Source organism: Cavia porcellus, unplaced genomic scaffold (assembly GCF_034190915.1).
Source record: "Cavia porcellus strain 051 isolate PalLab524CR breed Dunkin Hartley unplaced genomic scaffold, mCavPor4.1 scaffold_10, whole genome shotgun sequence".
Lineage (NCBI taxonomy): Eukaryota > Metazoa > Chordata > Mammalia > Rodentia > Caviidae > Cavia > Cavia porcellus.
This window is the reverse complement of record NW_026947493.1, coordinates 31,201,254-31,211,174: the sequence shown is the minus strand read 5'-3', so window position 1 is coordinate 31,211,174 and position 9,921 is coordinate 31,201,254. Positions and strand designations below refer to the sequence as shown.

Sequence of the window (9,921 nt, the reverse complement as noted above, 5' to 3'; positions counted from 1 at the left end):
TCATTGATCAGGAGAATGTTAGATTTAGAGCAGGATAGTGGATAATCAGAGCAAGTCTGCACCTTTAGTTCCACTGAAGTTCAGGCTGATTTCTGGCTGTGCAGCAGGAACCAGATTTGTTCAGCCTGCAATAGTCCAGGTGCCTCTTGCTTGCTTGAATCCAGTTCTGCCTCTCTCTGACACTGGGAGCTGCTAGATGGAGACAGTAGCTGCTCTGAGTTTTAAACTCAATTGGCCCCTCTCCAAGGGGATGTCTGGACCCAAATAACTCACCAGCCACTGTCATCTGCTGCGTCCAGTGGTGCATTTCTCTGTGGAGGCAGTAGTTACTCTGTGTATGTAGTATCTGGCTGTCATGTGAATCAGAGTTCAGGGAGAAAGCACTTCTTGCCATCTCCTTCTCCTTTGCTGAAGTCTCTCTTCCCTCCCTATGGCCTTGAGTTCTCACCAGGCTCCAGGGACACATTTGCCTTCTTGTCTTCCTTCCATTGATATATTTCTGCATCTGGGCACCAAATCTCAGAAAGGCTATGTGTCTTCTATTCATCACTCAACTATCTTTCTAGAAGCTGTCTGTGTTCTAGTTCTGATTAACATTATCTTTCATGCAAGTGTGGCTGACAAAGAAGCATCAGTTAAATTGGTTTTGTTGGTCAGAGGCTAGATCTTTGAGACAGGGTGTGTGTGTGTGTGTGTGTGTGTGTGTGTGTGTGTGTGTGTGTGAGAGAGAGAGAGAGAGAGAGTGTGTGTGTGTGTAGTGCGTATTTGTTTCTCAATGTAATTTAGACCTCTGCTACAACAGCTGCCAAATGGACTGCAAGAAAATGTATACTTTCTTTAGTTCCATAAAGTATACTGTTGACATTTTGACTGAGTCATCGCTAATTGCTAATCTACATAACAATTTTGGGAGTTTGGCCATTTTGACAATATTGATTCTGCCTATCCAGAAGCAGGGGATATCTTGCAATTTTCTACTATCTTCTTCAATCTCCTTTTTTCTGAGCACTGTAGTTTTCTTTGTAGAGAGAAGCCTTTTACTTCCTTGGGTATGTTAATTCCTAGATATTTCACTTTTCTTGAAGCTATTGTGAATAGTATTATTTTCATAAGTTCATTATTGATATACACAAATGTTAATAATCTTTAGTGTTGCTCTTGTATGTTGATTAAGTTGGTTATTAACTCTAAGAAGTTTTGTGGAGGTCTTTGGGGTTTCTAGGTACAGTATCATGTTATTTGGAATTGATGGTAACTTGAGTTCTTCCTTTCTTATATGTGTCCCTTTTCTTTCTCTTACCTGATTGCTCTGGCCAGGTCTTTATCTGTCCTCCTAGCAAGGAGGTTTGTGGTCCAGCTAGGTTACAGCGGTCACACTGGGACCTGGATCTGCACAAATCTGTGGTCCAGAGTAGTTGAGCTTTCAGATCCACCCTCTTGGCTTTTGATATAACAGCTGTCGGGAGTTTCTGATTAGTCAAGAGCTTCGTCCCTACTGCCTGCTGCAGCTGCCGTGAGGCGCCGTGCCTTCCATGGCTGATGCGGGCTTCAGTTAGACCAGCAAGTGAACCATGTCTTTTTAACTGTGGTGGTCAATGTACTTTGACTCATTTTGCAAATCACAATTACTTCATTTTTTCTGCTTCATTTTTCAATTTTCTTGACTTTTCTGTATTGAAGGCTCTAAAGTTTTTTCCACTAGCCTACAATTTTCCACTTATTATAGTAGTTATTCTTGAGATTTTGTCAAAAAATTTAATTTCTGGTTTTTTTAAATATGGAATGCTTCACAAATTTGCATGTCATCCTTGTGCAGGGGCTATGCTAATCTTCTCTGTATTGTTCCAATTTTTGTATATGTGCTGCCAAAGCAAACACAAGAAATGAAATTTGAAAGTATGATTTACCCCCCGAACAACAGGAATCCCTGGAAAACACGTTACAGGACAGTTTGACTCTCCTTTCCCCCCATCTGACTCAAGTAGTCCACGATTTTTCTCTCTTCTCTTTAACTCTACATTTTGAAAATATTCCTACTATTTAATGCGATCAATCAGTGTTTGACTTTGTTTACATAGTTACCATTCTGACTCATTATAATACATCTCAAAATGTACTCTGGGACCATTTTATAAGTTCCATTAAAACTTTACTTGTGCCCTATCAGTTTTTAATTATCTGTAATTGTCCTCTTCTTGAATGTCTGTTGCTATAATTTCGCCGAGTACACATTCTACACTGACTATCATTTGTCAGCAATGATGTGCAGGCATCTGCATGCTTTTCAGTTGCTCAGCTTCCTGGGGTTGCCCTTTGGTCAGTGATCTGAGCTCTCTCTCATGGTGCTTCAACATCTTTTCTTTGTTTCTGCTCATGTAGCTTCTAGCACTGGCTTTCCTTTCTATTCCCCCTACTTGAGGTAAATTTTATTCCTTAATCTGGTGAATCATGCATTTCAAGTTCTATATACTTTATTATGCCTCTTTTTAAAGTGTTTCTTTCCCATTTCTCCTTGTGGGCTTCCAATCAGACTCATGTTAAGCCTTCTATCTACCAAGTATCTTTCACATTTCAGCGATCTATTCCTATTTACCAGCTCTTTGCATTTAATCTATTTAACCTTCCTTTTAGGTGTTTATTTTACCTATTTTCATGTTTACCTATTTTGTTACCTATTTTCATGTTTTAAGTTCACTGTCTTTCTTTAAAAGGTATCTGTTCTTCCCTATTTCTTATTATACTTCAATTTTTATAATTACCACTTTTCTTTCTTCTCAAAGTTCTTGTGCTATTTCTCATCTATTTTATATCTGATATTTACAGCCTCTCCAGTGAGTCTTCTGTCTCTGGGTTCTGCTGTCTCTCAGAATTGCTCACCTTCTGAGACTAATCTCTTTGTCTCGACTTGATCTGTCACTGTCCCATGGGCTCAGCTTGTAGAAAGTTTCCCTAGAGAGAATTTGCTTCTACATTTGCCTGTGGCCAAGGGATACCATGGAACAGAGCCAATTTTTTTAAAGCACATTGAGGGTTTGAGCTCAAATTAGTGTTCTGCTCTTTCCTACTGTCCCAAAGTGGAAGCTGTGTCAGTATTTCCCGCCTTCTTCCTCCCACTTGGCTGCCTTTCTACTTGGGTTCTATGCCACTGTCATCAGTGGTCTTGGAGTACAACAGTCCAACCACTTGCCTTCAGCTCTTGGCCTCTCTTGATGCAGATGTTTGTGTCTGTCTGTTTGTTTGTTTTGAGAAAGAAGGTTCCTGAAGATCTCTCCTACATTTTGAAATTCTATGAATAGTTCACCGTGTGGGAAAAACCATTTAATTGCAGGGGAAGACATTTTCCTAGGACACAGAACATTTCCCGAAATATTGACAACTATTTTTTTTTAACATTGACAATCTTTACTGAACTAAAAAATCAAGGATGATTAAGCCAGGAGCTACCAAGGTCCTGGGGATCACAGAAGGCCTGGCTCTGGGAGTTTCAGCACTCGGTGCAGCCTCACTTGGTCCCTCTAGGCTGGGCCAGTGTCCTGCTATCCTGATGTCACTGCTGGTACTGACCATTTCCAACTTTGGGACAGCCTTTGTGAGCAGTTTCCACCAGTACTGATTCTTCTGTTCCTTGTCTCTCAGACAGTGATGGGCTACACAGTCATCGTGTGTGTTTAGGTGACACTTGACCTCGAGGGATAGGTCTGCGTGGTAGCAGGGTTGCAGGGCAGAAGGTAGAAGTGGGGGACTAGTTGTCTCAGGGAGAAGGGAGAGGTGTCAGCCCAGGCAAGAAAGACAGGCTGGCAGAAACCTACTAGAAGTCAATAGGACACAGTTGGCGCCCTAACAGGCAAAGTAGAAGTGGAGGGATTCTCTGCTCCTCATGGCCTAGCTATGCCAGAGCATCAGCACTCAGATACCTGTGCTTGCCAGCTTCAACTCTGTTTCCCATTCACTCCCTCGTGTTTTCCCTGTATATACCTTATGGGGCCCCACATGGCTGACATTTCAGTGCGACCTGTTCCAGGGAGCTGCTAAACCTGCATAATGCGTTGGGTCGTTTCATCTGGGCAACCCTCTAGTGCACATTATTCTGTTATTTCTTCAGTTGAGAAGGAGAGTTGCACTTAAAAGAAGTTAATCTCCTTTCCCAGAGTCACAGAGAAGTATGGTTTATGTGATGTCAAAGCCCCAGTGTATTCACACTCATCTGCTGACCTCAGAAGGCCTGGATGAATGGAACCTTGTACAGGAAGTCCCTGGCTTACCAATGAGTTCTGTTTCAGGAGAATGTTTCAAAGTCGGATTCATTTGCAAGTCTGACAAAGGGAGTCTTATATACTTTTGCCACAAATACAATGTAAAGTAGAAACAAACCAAATCTCAACATCTCCAAGACTTTTCCTCCTTCTGGACATCCGGGGCCCAATTTGTTCCCATGCATAATGCAAGGTCCATTTCAATCTGTGAAAGTTCACAGATGGAATGTCCCTAAGTTGGGAATTTACTGTACCTGTGATCCCTGGTGTGCTGGGGCTTCCTGAGCAGGGGACCTCTTTTCACAAGGAGCCTGTTAGGGCCCACTCAGAGGGAACACCACACAGACTGGGGCCTCAATGGTCAAAGCATAAATGTACCTCAACAGAGGGACAGCGTCTTCTGTGATTCATTGTCTTCTCATGTGTCCAGCTTCGTACGTGTCATGATGCCTAGAAGAAGCCTTTTCTATGAGATGCCTGAGTCGGGCAGGAAGTGTAGAGGGGAGCAGCCTGGTAAGAAAGGAGAGAAAGCCACTGATGGATTGGGTGGTAGGCGGAGCCTTAGGATGCACACCATGGGAGATACAGAGGCACTCTGTATGCTTTGAGGGAAGTCTTGGGCCTAGTAAAGGCATGAAGAGGCAAAAAAAACCTTAGCTGAGCTTAAACTTTCCAGCACAGGGCAGGAGCATCTTAGAAGGCTGTGTAAGGGGCACTCTGGACCCTGAGCTGACAGTGATTTTGTCCTCTTTGCCTCTCCACAGCCACTGCCTGGCTAGAGGGCAACTACTAGGCCCACAACATCTTCCCAGAGTGCATCTTTATCTCTGTGGGTGTCCAGTTCCTGGAGGGATTCAGCTACAGCCTTATCCACTGGCAGCGGCTATTCTGTGTGGGTGAGCACCTAGGGTTCCTGTGCATCTTTTATATCTGATAGGCAAGATCAAGGTGTACACAAGTCAGGGTCTGATGGTTGCAGGTGGAACAGGGTGGGAAAGATGAGTGTTTACCCCAGGAGAAGGTGCATGTGGGTGAGATGACAAGTGGATTGGGCAAAGCCTCTGAAAGGTCAGCATTGCTCCCTACCAGAGGAAACCCTCAAAGAGGTCAGAGAGGCAGGTTAAACCAGGAGAAAGGAAGGGTACTGAGAAGCAAGGGTTCCAGGATGTGGGAGTCCCTGAACCAGCCCCTGCTCTGAAAGGAAGAGTGGTGAAGCTGAGGACGGGTGGGCTGACCCCAGTCTTCAGGAGACAGGTCAGGCCTCTTCGTTGCCAACTAGACTGCCAGGGCCACCCTCAGACCGGATTGGAAGAGGGAAGAACTTCTGTCTGAACAGCAGTCCCGGAATCTACCTAAACCTGGATCTATTCTCCTGGCTACAGTAGACGAGGGCAGCATGGCGCCATAAAGGATTCAAGACTCTTTCAGGTCCGTGGACTGGAGTTTCTAACCTGCATGAATGCACAGTAACTGCTGGCTTGTGTTGTTATTTTGTTGTTATTGTTGTTTTGTGGTAAGACCTGCCCTCTTTATGGCCACATCTCTCTCTGTAATTTAAGATTTTTAGTCACTGTTTCCAGTGACATCAGTTAAAACTTGGGGACAGAAAGATTCTCTTAGCATTATGGTACACTTCTGTTTCTGAGCCTCAGATTTTTTCAATAGCATTTGAATCTTTATTAGTATGAAATTGTAAAGTACTCTCTAATATTCTTCAGGGTACAATGTAGATAGTTGTCTTTTTTCACTCTGATTCCTTGCAGTGTATGTGTCCTCCTGTCACATTCTGGCTCCTCTTAAATTTAAGAAGTTTTTTTCAATTTCCAGGGAGTCTCTGATCATCCCTTCATATTTAAGAGAGACTCACTATCAACCTAATGGGGAATCCCAACGAGTAGCTTGTGGCTGGTAATCATGGTGATGGAGATCAAATTTGCGTGAACATGAGAATCACACTGCAGCCTGTTGGACACACCTGGTCGGAATTCTCCCCAGAGTTTCAGCATCCGCAGGGGGGTTGTAGGCCCTAGAATGTGCACTTCTAACCAGTTCTCTACTGATACTGAGCACGCTGGCCAGCTGACCACATTCTGAAAACCGGGGCTGCTGAGTACCAGTTTCTTAGACCCCAACGCCAGGCCATTCTCTGCTGCTGACCATTGGGCCACCCAGTGAAGCTGGGGGCTGAGACTCTGACATCACTAAGAACTTTCTCTTAGTTCCCCTGGATCCAACCTCAGCCCCATTCCCTGCTGTTGTGTTCACTTCCTCACCCTTCCTTATCTTCTAGGTACAAATTACAGAGACAATGGAGCAGCGGCATTTGTGAGACCTGGTATCCAGAGCCCTCTGGGCTAGGAGAACAGTCTCGCACATCTTTCAGACTACCCTGTGAGACATGGGCTTCTTCTGCTGTTTTAAGTATGCTCTGGCTGCTATGCCAAAGCACCTTAGATGGGCTCATTTATAAACGATAATTTTTTGTTCATGGTATTCCAGGCCGGGAAGCCCAGGATAGAGCCCCCAGTAGAGGCAGAGTCCAGCTGAGACCTGATTCTCATATAGGAGGCCTCCTATGGGTTTTACATGGAAGAAGGGAAAAGCCAGCTCCCCTAGCCCTCTTTATAAAGCCTCAAGTTCCTTTCCTTCAGTGTCAGTTGGTAACTATTTTGCATGTTTGTCTTTATTTTTAGTTTTCCTGTCCTCAGAGAACAGTAGGGCTGGCTCATGTCTGTGTTGTTCCCTGTTGTGTTTCTAGGTTCTAGCTCAGTGTCTGGCATGGAGTGGGCATTTAATGGGCAGTTATTATGACCACTATTGACCACCTGAATGAGTGCATGTATGAGTCAGTGCGTTCCTTTACAGGGCTGGAGAGCTACTTAATTACCTGATGCTGCCTGGAATTTGCTTTCTGCTGAAGTAAGAAACAAACAAAAACAAAAACATGTCTACCTCTTAATTCTGCATTCATCCCATTCACACCAGATTGCTGAAGGCATCATTATCATTCTTTTTTTAAAAAAAGTCACCTTCAAAATAATTGCAGAGTTTGATTTTACAGAATTCACTGCTTTGTACTTCTGATCTTTTCACGACCTCATTCTGATTCTGCAAGGGCGGTTCCCCCACAGCAGTGTTATGGCTCCCTGCTTCCTGGACCCCTGCTGTGGAAAGCCACAGGAAAAACCAACACAACCTCAGCTTTAATTAGCAGGAAAGGAGGCTACCTGACATACACAGACAGTGCCTTGGAAACAAGAAACAGAAAAATGTAAGGCAGGACCAGGTCCACGGGAAGGAGCTACAAAATGAGAAAGAATAATTATGCTGTTTTAACGTAACGCTGTTAATCTGTATTGCCCATTATCCTCTAGAATGTCTGCCTGTTGACGGATGCGCACTGCAGAGCTGCTGTGTGCTCCAGCAGCACAGCAAGCATGCGGGACTGGCTCCCCATCCATCATAATAATTAGTTTGTCATAATTTTTTGCCCTTCTTGGCTCTGCAGTGAAAAGATAGAAGAGGCATTTAAAGTAACTCAGGAATTGTTCCCCAAATTTCCTCCCTGTTCTTTATGGGAGCAGATAGCTGCATTTCTGCCCTATTTACTTTATGTTTGGCTATGATAATGAAGTATATTTCATCTAGCAGTATATAGCTTTAATTTGCACATTCTATTTGGTGACATGTTGCTCTTATGTTTTTGTTTTGGCTTACAGTGTATAAAGAGAGCCCCGGATTCTCTCAACTCATCTCCGTGGAGTTAATTCTAGCTTCCACACCATTATGACTTCATGTGCTGGCTGCATAATCACACTCCCTGAATCTACAGTTCTTTAATGCCCACAAACGATTTTCCTTGTTTTATTCCTTACTTCTTGCAGCATCCAGGAGTTGTACAAAGGCAGGGGTTTATCTACATGTGCACTGGACAGATTTGTAGAGCAGACCAGTCAGTCAGCTGCCTGGCCAGGGCCAAGTAGCTGGAGCGAGGAGCAGGGCGGTGCCAGGACTTAGACCTAGAGCAGATGGGGTGTGGTCTTTCCCTCATTGTTGTCAACAGGAGTGTGATTTACTGCAGTGGAGAAGGAGAAAGTTTGTTGGGATTGATGGTCCATAACAGAGGTTTTCACAGTGGCTTCCAAGCCAGCAGGACCAGCATCAAGGAGCTTGTTAGACCTGTGAAACTGCAGACCTCCTCTCCAGACTGACTGGCTGATCAGGAGTCCTGTGCTCTGTGATTGAGCTGGCCTCCCAGGTGATCCTGATTGCATCAAAAGTTAGAGCACCAGCTGTGCAGGAAGAAAGATGTGAAAATTCAGGGCAGAATAGAGAGCAAAGTCACTGGGCACCCAGGGCAGATGCGGGAGCCAGACTGCTGGGCTCCTAGCATAGCTGCTGCTTATGAACCCACAAAGTATCTACTGAGTCCTACCATGTGCTGGCCACTGTGTGGGGACTAGGGATATACACGGGGAAAACAAAAAGTCTCTGCTTGCTGGGACTCCATGCTCCCCCATCTTTGCTCACTGACTGGCGGATGGAACACATCCCACCACCTTTTGTTTCCTGACTCAGAATGGGAGAAGACTTCACTAACTGTGCTTGTTTTACCTACTTTTCTGTCACTGAGACAAAATACTTTGATACCCACAATTTAAGTGGAGAGTACTTATTCTGGCGCATGACTTAAGGGCATGATCAACTGACCTCAAGGCAGAAACAGGCAGCATACATGGCAGAGAAAAAGGTGTTCGACTCATAGAAGCCAGGAAGCAGAGAGTAAAGGGAGGAATAGGAGGCAAGATGCCCTTTCAGTTACACCCCAGTGACTCACCTCCAACCAGGCCCCCCTTCCTGAGAGGACACTCGGCAATGAATGAACTCACTAATGAGCACAGCGCCTCCATAATTCAGTTACTTTCTAGACCCCTGGGAATTTGGGGGACATTTTAGATCTAAACTATGACTAGTGCTGTATCACAGGGTTTCTGGGAGGGGGACCCTGACACCCAGTCCCACACTTAGAGCACCACAAGTCCTTGCCCTCCTTACCATCACTCAGCTGTCCAGTGCTGTGGGCAAGCTGACAGTGCTTTCTCTTGCCGCTGCCCAGCTGGGACCAGGAACCTCTAACAGATGCACCATTTCCTAAGGCATGAGACAGACACTGACATATGCAGGGGCTTAGTGTAGACACTTAAAATATCCCACTGAGAAGGTTTCTGAGGAGTTACGGACCCAGATGTCAGACATCTGTTGGTGAAGTATCCAGATATCGTCATTATTTCAAGCATTGTTTTGGTCCCAGATCCCCTGAAAATAAGCATATTCCTGGCTCTGTTTGTGAGTCCTCCAACCTGACACACAAATGTTCATCTAAAGATGAGGAACTTACAGGGTGACTTCAAGCAGCATGGATAGAACTTATTGAAAGATGCCTTCAATTTAAAGGTCCGTCTGCTTTGAGTGGGTTAGATAAAGTAGAGATACAGGCCTTTCCAGGCTTCTCTTGGCCTTCACTTCCCCAGCTATAAAATTATTCATGCTGTATTCAAATCCTCTTTCAATCTTGACTCTTTCAAAACATTGTCTTCCACTGAGGTGGCTTTTATAAAATTCTCTAATCAGGAATTTGATGCACTATCCAGCCCTAGCGGGGCAAACA

General features: G+C 44.6%; 1 non-coding gene across 1 annotated transcript; it reads right to left on the bottom strand.

The window, feature by feature from the left end:
- Nucleotides 1-1,771: 1,771 nt before the first annotated feature.
- LOC111754707 (U6 spliceosomal RNA) lies at nt 1,772-1,878 on the bottom strand. The gene has a single exon (XR_002789376.1). It is a non-coding gene; the product is annotated as a U6 spliceosomal RNA (small nuclear RNA).
- Between the last annotated feature and the right edge of the window lie 8,043 nt (nt 1,879-9,921).